Genomic DNA, 9,725 nt, shown 5'->3' on the forward strand with positions numbered 1-9,725 from the left:
ACAATTTAATTCAAGGCTCTAATATAAAATTTAAATATATTAAGATAATGGACTATTTGAGTTAAGAAAGAAATTGTTAATTATAAGAAAGAAAGGGAAGAATCCAATCGTGAAAAAGTAGCCGGATGCATTTTTATTTTACGTGTTCCGACCATTGCCGACTACCATTCCACTGTAGTTACCGAATAATACGCCGCTATTTTAGCTCGTGCCATTATATTCAGTCGCGGATTTACGAGCAAGTGTAACGAGATATAGGAAATTCAAAAAAGCTGACCCCGTTCCCATAATACGGCCCTTTCGGCTGCGTCAATCACGTGCCGTCGCGCATATTCCGCTTATTCGCGAATTTACGAAAAATTGCTAGCGCGAATTATTAACTGACCGGCATGCAGAGTTATAACAGTGATTTCGTGCGCCGGACATTCATAAATCGCCCGATATATGCGAACGCGTATTTTTTTATTATCCCAAAGCGGCCGTCATTATTCCCTAACTGGCGCAAAAATGGATATCAATTTTGACCGAACGTAGTTTACCTATGGAAATATCGCTGTTTATTTAAATAACAAAACAATGTTAATGACAATATTTTATCCCGCTTGTAATTTCGAGAAATGTACTTTAGGAGAATTACATGTAATTAACATATTTTCAACTGTAAAAAAATGATTGATAAAAGTTAGGATTGTCTCTATCTATCGCAGAGTTTTTCAGCCGCGGCACACTGCTGGTGTGTCACAAACAGTCTCCAAGTGTGCCGTGAAAATTATAGAGAAGATAAAAAGAAGCGAAAAATTTAGAAATAAGTAAAAAAAGTGAAAAAGGCGCGAAGTAAAAAATGTTTTAAAAATGATGAAAATTACCTTGATTTATGTATTTGCTCTCATTTTAACTAAAGCGATATTGTCATTGCAATAAAATCACTTTTAAAGCGTTAAAATAAACAAATAAAAACTTTGGAACTTCACTTTTTATTTCTGAATGTTGTGTTAGCTGTAGATATCTGATAAAAGATCTATACTGAGCGCTGAAGCGTGTGCACCTAATGATGTACCTCGATAAATTTAGCTTGTTATTTAAAGTGTCGTGAATTGAAAAAGCTTGGAAAACATCGATCTGTCGAATGGAGAGGAAAATAATGGAAAGAGTCAGCTTTTTTTCGCAATTCCAAGTAATAACTAGAGATAACAACGGTATGACAAGAAAACCAAGATGAAATCGTAGTAAACTTTTCGTGGCTCAAGCCTGTATAATACACCGCGATTACGTTGCACTTTATTTCGTCATGGCGCGACGTAACGTCCCGTGGAAGCCTGGACCTGATATCTTTAGGAGCTTCCATGCGAATAAATATCAAATAAAGAGCTAAGAAGCTAGCGTCAACTAGCGCTATATCGCGCCTCTCTCGATCCGCGTAAGACGCTTTTAGCGTTTTATTACCCGGCTACTCTCATCCAAGCGGGTTTTCTTCCAGAGACTAGACAACCACCATTCGACACGCCCTAGGAACTTCTCTCCCGCGCACGAAAGATTTAAATTCACTGAAACGCCAGAACGCCTCCATTCCCTTTGCCAACTTCGCCGCGATATCCATTATGTCTTAGCAAGGGAATGAAAACAAATGAAGCGAAACGACATGATCGTGCCCTGCACACGTCAGGCCACTTTTCTGCCGCGACATCTCCCTGTGCAAATCCGTAACGTACGACTCCACGAATCCGATCGCTCCGAGAATCGAAAGAGAGATCGACAGAATTTATTCTCGACGGTAATATATGAAGCAGCTCAAGAGTCAGGATTTAATTTTTCCAACGTCACGCTAACCGCTCTTGCGATTGACAGACCTGCGGTGTAAATTAATTTTACTGAGAGCGAACAAGTTGTTATCTACGATATTCCAGGACGTCGCTGGGAAATCTATTACTCGAGCTGAATTAACTGTTAGCGAAATCCCACAGGGTTTTCCGCCGTCTCTTCGTTTCATGTCGACTTATTACATCCGCTTGTCTTTGCGCCGCGCCTCTCCCTTTACATTTGACATTTTTCAATCTGCCTTGTTCTCGAGCTATTCAATTTTCACGGGTGATCGAATCTTCAATAGGAATGAAGTTAACATCGAAAACAGTCACCTTCGAAATTCAAGCGCGAGAATGTCTTTGGTTACGCTCGAGAATCTTCCGTCCCGACGATCACAAAATTCGCGTCACCTCTTCGCGAACGAGAGAAAGAGAGATAAAGAGAGGGAGGAGGCATTGTTAAACCAGAAACACTCTTGCATTCGTTTGCATTTGTACATAGTCGTCTAGGCACGTCTTGGCAACTAGCGCAGTGATAACTTGGTAGTTTTGTCCGTAATGGATTCGAGGTGGCCAAATGGTTACGTCGAGCCTGCCAGTCTTCTCTATTTTTCGCTCTTGCCTTTCTCTCTTGCCTTTCGTTCGCCGCTTTTCTCCCTCTCTTCACGCCATACCTCGTGCACCAAGAATAAATAGCAATTTCACGGTTCGAAATGCGTATGATGACTTGACTTGACGTGACACATTATATCTAGAATTTCATCTTTCTGATAATGCCACGGTTACGGAGAGAGAGAGAGGAGGAAAGAAAGAGAGAGAGAGAGAGAGAGAGGAATGAGTCGTAGAAAACTTGATATCTTCGTGTGTTCAGTTCCCTCCATCGAGTCTCTCCATTGTTCAATACTTGAGATTTCTGGAGCGTAATATTCTCGCGTATAATGCGCTCGCACGACGAGTACGAATTAAACAATTGAATTCATGAAACCGCTCAACAAGCACGAAAGATATGTGTAATGCAACAATGGAATTACTTTGTATAATACAAAACGCGTTTGCACGCTTGTAACTATCTCTTAATTATATTTCAAGTTTAAAATTAATATTACATAATAACGTATGAAGAACACAGTAAATATATAAATATACACAGAAAAAACGGTTTTGCTGAAGAAGCAATAATTTAGCTACATATAGATCTGAAAATAATTTTGTTGAACTATCAAAATAATTACGTAGAAATCTCAAGCATGATGAGCAATGCTGTAAAAAGTTTTGACATTTTTAACAATTTAATTTGAATGTTCTACGTAATAATTTTGATAGTTCAACAAAATTATTTACAGATCTGTATGTAAATTTTTAATACTTTGACAAAATCATTTTTTTCGTGTACATTTATACATTATACATATTTACGTATTGTGTTTTGTCTATGTTATATATTATTAATTTTAAACTTGAAATATAATTAAGAGATAATTACAAGCGTATTTTGTATTGTAAAAGAGTAAATAACTAGCTAAATTTTTAGCAAAACCATGTATATATGCTACACAATTTTATTAAAATATCTAAAAATTTAGCTAGATACAGATCTGAAAATAATTTTGTTAAGCTAACAAAATAATTTATAGGATACTCAAATTAATTGCTAGAATATCAAAACGTTTGGCAACATCACTCATTATGCTTGAGATTCCTGCGTAATTATTTTGGATTCAACAAAAATATTTTCAAATCTATACGTTACGGACAAAGTCTGTAAATGCCCCTAAATGGGTAGTGTCGATATTGTTCAATACTGACATTACAGTTACGCAACTCAGGCAATGTCGAACACTGCTTACTTACGGACTTTGCCTGTAACATACACATATAGCTAAATTTTTAATATAATTACATAGGAATCTCAAGCATGACGAGGAACACCATTTGATATTCTGAATTCATATCAGAAATCAATTTGAATGTTTTATGTAACTATTTCGACGGTTCAATAAAATAATTTTCAGATCTATACAGATCTAACTAAATTTTTAGATATTTCAGCAAAATTGTTCTTTCTGTAAAAAATACTATTAAAAATTAATTATATAGGAGATTATCATGGAGACAATCTGCTATAGACATTGAGTAATTTAATAACTTTGTTAATTTCGTCTTTTTTTCTAACGCGTATAAGCATGTTACAAATGAAAGAGAAAAGATCGATCATATGACTCATTGTCCTATATGGATACTCTCGATCGCCCACCAATGTTCTACTGAGAGAATAGGATTCGTTGTTCTGTGACAGGCAAAATCCTATTAATCCCATGATTCGTTTGATGCTCATAACGGGGTTAATAAAATTATACGAGCAGAGCCCCGACCGTTCTACTGACGATCGAATGGATTTTAATAGGATATCGCTCAGCGAGATAACGGAAGTATTTAATCGCTATTGCATTCCCTTATAACGAAATCCCTCTCGCTCAGCGAATGAACGTTAGCGTCCTGGGCGTTCCTGCTTGATAATTTGCGTTCGTCCGCATATCACAACTAATGCGGTTATCAAGCTTAAATTGTGGTACGAACGGCGAAAAACACAACCGATAATCGTGAAGGGTCAGCGAATTACGAGAGTTCATCGTGTTAATGCATGCCGGCCGATAATATGGATACAATTCTGCATAAAATATATATTTTAGTATCTTATCAGACAAATATATCCAAATAAATTGTAATCGATTCTGACATTATTTTATCGCTGCCCTCTGCGCCTTTATTACGTTAATTTCTTTTAATTACGTATATGTTGCGAGTGTTTCGATAGCAGATTCGATATCGTTGACAAGACGTCCGCTCGACGTGCATTCTAGATGAAACAGTATTGACGCGAAACTCCATGTTCCCCGAGACGGAGGACGGATACGTGACGTACATCGCGTTACCGGGATCGGGGAACGATGCGTGGTGAATGAGCTAGCTCGGCACCTCCACGCTCGAAAACACTTGGCTATCGCTCGTTGGAGCAGTCATCAATCACGATCCAAACTCCGCGAATGGCCACGAACGCCCTTTACCGCTTCTATTTTCTAAAGTATCGGCCATGTTGCCGTGGCCCATGCACTGGCGTGAGAATCTTTCGATATTGTGGCGAGTGTTGCTGTTCGATGAATTTCTACGATCCTATTAAGGTCCGCAAATTTTATATATAAATTACAAGCTATACATATTTTTTGATACAATCTATATATATATCCTCCGATTTTATAATCCAAATGCATCGCGACATATTTGAATCAAATCGCGAAATTACCGCAATACAGTTTTAACGTGCGGTGGTTAGTTATGAAATATAATCAGCTTCTCACCCGAGCCGATCATTGTTAAATATTATCTCGCGTTTTCGAGATGCGGTCATTGCTCTTCATCCTCACAAAATACATTGTGCTCCACGTTCCGTGGCCAAGCACGCGTAAACCCGTCAAAACGTGTAAATGTTAAATTTGTTTAACCGAATTTAACATGCATTGAGGGTGGCTATGTATTTGCATAATATTTTTCTGCAAATATCATTTGCTTGATAATTCATTAGAATTCTGACGATGGCGATTAAAGCACGTAGCCCATTGATACCTCATAATTCGAGTTTCGATATACGTCGAATCGAGTTTTGTAGTTAAATTATTTGTATGTTATTTGTTAATTCGAAATGTGATATGTATATAATATATGCGCAACGTGGATTAAATTGGGTAAATTGTAATTCAGTTCTATCTCTATATTGCGTTATTCCTCGGTTACTTCAAAATCGATAGCTCCAGCCTGTCGATCAATTGACAAGTAAAGTGGAAAAGACGTTCTTCCTTGAGGACTTTGCAAGGTAAACTCCGTCCAAGGTGTATTAAACTTGCTAAACCCAATTTGCATAAATTTGGCGTTATAACGATTTAGTCCGGCGCTGTCTCCAGCCCTTGACGGTAGCGTCATTATCGTTCAATATTTATTTCAGTAGGTTGATTCGCGCGATTAATGAAAGATGCTTTCGTTGTTTGTGCAAAAAAAGGCTTTTTATTTCAACATTTTAGTTTTGTTACAGCAGTGTGTGTGTGTGTGTGTGTGTGTGTGTGTGTGTGTGTGTGTATGTGTGTTTTGTGTGTGTGTGTGTGTACACACAAGAAATAAACCGACAAAACTAAATTTTATTGGCTGCTGCGAAAATGTTTTTACGAGAATTTTTTAATACTCCCTGATTAAACGAACGTTAACTTACAATACAGCTTTTACTGACCCAGAATCGTCGAGCAAAATTTTAAGCTTTCACGGAAACATTTCTAATTACGCTCACGTACCGCTCAGTCACATTGATCGATCGCTCTTAATCTGTCCCTGCGAAACATAATACAGCACGTTCTCGCCTGTCGCATTCGAAAATGAAAGAATTTCGTAAAGCCGAAGATTCTGTAACGATATTTTTTCATTCGGAAATTACTCTATTTCAAGTAGATATCTCACGAAAAGAAGGCACAAAGCGTTTCTTGATATCCAAATAAATCATTTATTTATTTGGTCTCTCGTATCAACTTATCTCTGCTCGCAATGTTACTTCCAGCTGTAACACTTCCTGCTACTATATGCTCGAACAGGGTTCATTTTGAGCTCGGCCCATTAATGCCGCGATTATTCCCGTCGTAATTTTCATATGCGCATTTCAGCCCGAAGCGATGGTTACGTATATACGATCACTCGAAATTCGCTTTAAAACGCCACACGATGACATTTTGGTTGTCAAAGCGGGATTAATAATCCGCGATAATTTTAATGATCCTCGAAAACTTTAATACAGCTAATGGAACACCGTCGAGCGCGATATTCGAGCTCTTTCGTTGTCATTGGGTATCTTCAATAGATTCCGGCGATTGAAACACGTACATAGTGAATACTCGCACAAGTAAACTAATTATATTTTCAATTATTAAACGCTTGCAACTATTGTGCGGGCCGATTCCTCGTGACGGTAATTACTTCGCTGATTGCCCGATATCTTTCCACAAACTGTACCACACATCGCTATCTTTATAATTCGAACGATAGCATCGAATATTCATTCCTCTCATTAGAGCTACCGTTTACTCTCAACAATTTGCAATTTTTAGTACCTATCAACTCAAGTTTCCTGAGTATAATCTCCGTCGTATGGCCGTTTCTTCTATCCTCTATTTTCCATCATGCATCAATATTGTGAATTTCTCCATAAATTCCATTCCGGTGGGACGTTGTCCAATTAAGATAATTAGCAAAGGGAACATGGAGTAATTAATGTGTTTTATGTGGGTACAATAAATAATGCACTATCGTTTACTGAAATTATGATAACAAATATATACTGTACTTACGTTCGTTATATCAGAGAACAATGTTTATATTAGCAAATGATTATTTATAATTAAAATATGCTTGCGAAAGGAACATAAATTTATTATAACTTATAATTGCTTTATTTCAATATTTAAAATATGTTACAGAATAATTGATAAAGTAGAAAATCTCTAAAACTCCTAAAAGATATCTTATTCATACATATAACTTGATTGATGTGAAGTTAGCACTTTGACATTGAAATTTCACAGTCCTAATATTAGAGTTTTCACTTTATTTTAAAGAGACGATAAGAGTTCTCTATATTTCACATAAAAAAGTTTTTAATAAACGGTCTCAAATTTGAATTTAGAAAATGGGAAGCTAACTTCTCATCAAAATTGAGAATCAAATACTTCTGAGCGGCTTAATAACTTCATTTTGCGAATACTTAAACTTTTGATAAGTCTGTAATAAGTTCCTGAGTCCCGGATTAAATGTAGAATTCGTTTGAGTCCATAATTTCGGTGTCCTAATTTTGTCAAATGAGCGTCGATAATTTCGCGTCATCATACTGTCCAACAGGTATATATGTATCGATTTAAAATGTATCGACGAGCGACGCGATGCGAGTGACGGTGGCTTTACGTTGATGTGGGACTTTTCGCTACTACGGCGCTTTCTCTCTCTCTCTCTCTCTCTCTCTCTCTCTCTCCCTCCCTCTCTCTCTTTTTGAACCTTTCGAGTTTAATCATCACATTATTCAAGGCATCGCGGAGGGGATTCGATGAATCGCCGAGACAGGAAAACATCCCACGCCGAGGTAAATATAGATGGATCCGAGAGTGTGTTCGAGGAAACACGCATTCGCTACGCGTGTCAATACGCGTTAATTATTACGTACGGACGAGCATTTGGTACGCGAATATTTGCCGATCGTGGGGAGGAAGCAGGAATCCGCATTTGCACGAATACCGATGGGATATATGCACGTGCATCAGGTGGCGCGGCGATGATCGTTTCTGACGCGCGACGCGGATAGAAGCGGCATCGTTATGCTACGCAAATGTTGCCGCGACACGTCGCGATTTATCAATTTGGTATGCCACCGTAGACACGAAGCTTTTGCCCGACAAATCGCGGAAACAAATTCTTTCAAAGATGACAAAATAGCTTCTTCACGTCACCGCTGTATAACACATGAACGATATCTGTCAATTTTATTACTAGTCGATATAACGTTACGTTATCTAATGCCCATTCTACAATTTCATAAGAGTTGTAAGAACCAATCACACAGTGGAATATTCAACGTCTGTAATTGGTCAACGTCTGTAATTGGTCAATTATTACAATTATAACCACTTACAGTTACAAAGCAATTGTAGAATAAGCTTCGTCGGGTTATAATTCGTATTAGACCAACGAGAATCAATTAAGAGAAATAACCTACTTTCGGTCAAAGCGAATCTCTCTCTTAGTGTTTCAATATTTTGGAGTGTATATATATATATATATATATATATATCTCCAATTCTGCAAACCGCACACCAAAATCTTTTTCGGTCTTAAAACGCACAATCATAAACTGAATTAGAATAGCAATATAACATATTAAATTGATAAGTAATTTAATAATTCATGATGCTAATAAGCATCTTGGAAGGATATTAATAATTTGATGTTAATCTAAGCATCTTAAGAACTGTAAATAATTTAGTTCATTGCGTCAGCAAAAATATTGCCTCAGCTGAGATTTAAACCTGGATCTCCCATATTCCGTGTGGACATCATCATTCACTGAGATAATATTTATCGCAATAACCAGCAACTAATGAAAGAAACGGTATTTTTCAAGAAGACATATATCAATTACAATTCGCATTAGACTAACGAGAATAAAGTTTTATAGGACTTTATAAGACTATGTTCAACTTGACATTTGCAATGCTCTTGTGCTCTAAAAAATATTGATGTTAACCAATTGGATTTAACACTTCTACAATGAAAAAAAATTTATTAAATTTTAATAAATATTTGTTTCAATAATACTGTCGATAACACTTTCAATAACACTAATGAAATATTTACTAAATGTAAATATATATTTATTTGATTTAAGCATAACATTTTAAACAATAAGAATCATATTTTAGACCGTACATGTGAAAACACAATCAATACGAACTAGAAATGGTTATACCGATCGAAGATTTTAATGCTTAAATAATTCACATTAATCATTCGTAGCATTTTATTTTGAGTAAATATTTCGTTGTACTATATTGAAACAAATATTTAAAATTCAGCGAATTTTTTTTCATTGTAGTGTAGATTTAACACCCAGTATTTATATAATTCTCATTATGTTGATATTAATTTAACACCAACATGGTGTGGAATTAAAACCTATAGTGTTAAATTCACATCATACTGATGTTAATATAAATATCAACACAATGAAAATCATATAAACACTGCATGATATTAAATTTACACAGCTATTTTTTAGAGTGTAGAAATTTATTTTCATCCTTGTTGTTTCGTGTTAAACAAGGACATATAACGCGAATATTGTAAAAG

Source organism: Atta colombica, unplaced genomic scaffold, assembly GCF_001594045.1.
Source record: "Atta colombica isolate Treedump-2 unplaced genomic scaffold, Acol1.0 scaffold281, whole genome shotgun sequence".
Taxonomy (NCBI): domain Eukaryota; kingdom Metazoa; phylum Arthropoda; class Insecta; order Hymenoptera; family Formicidae; genus Atta; species Atta colombica.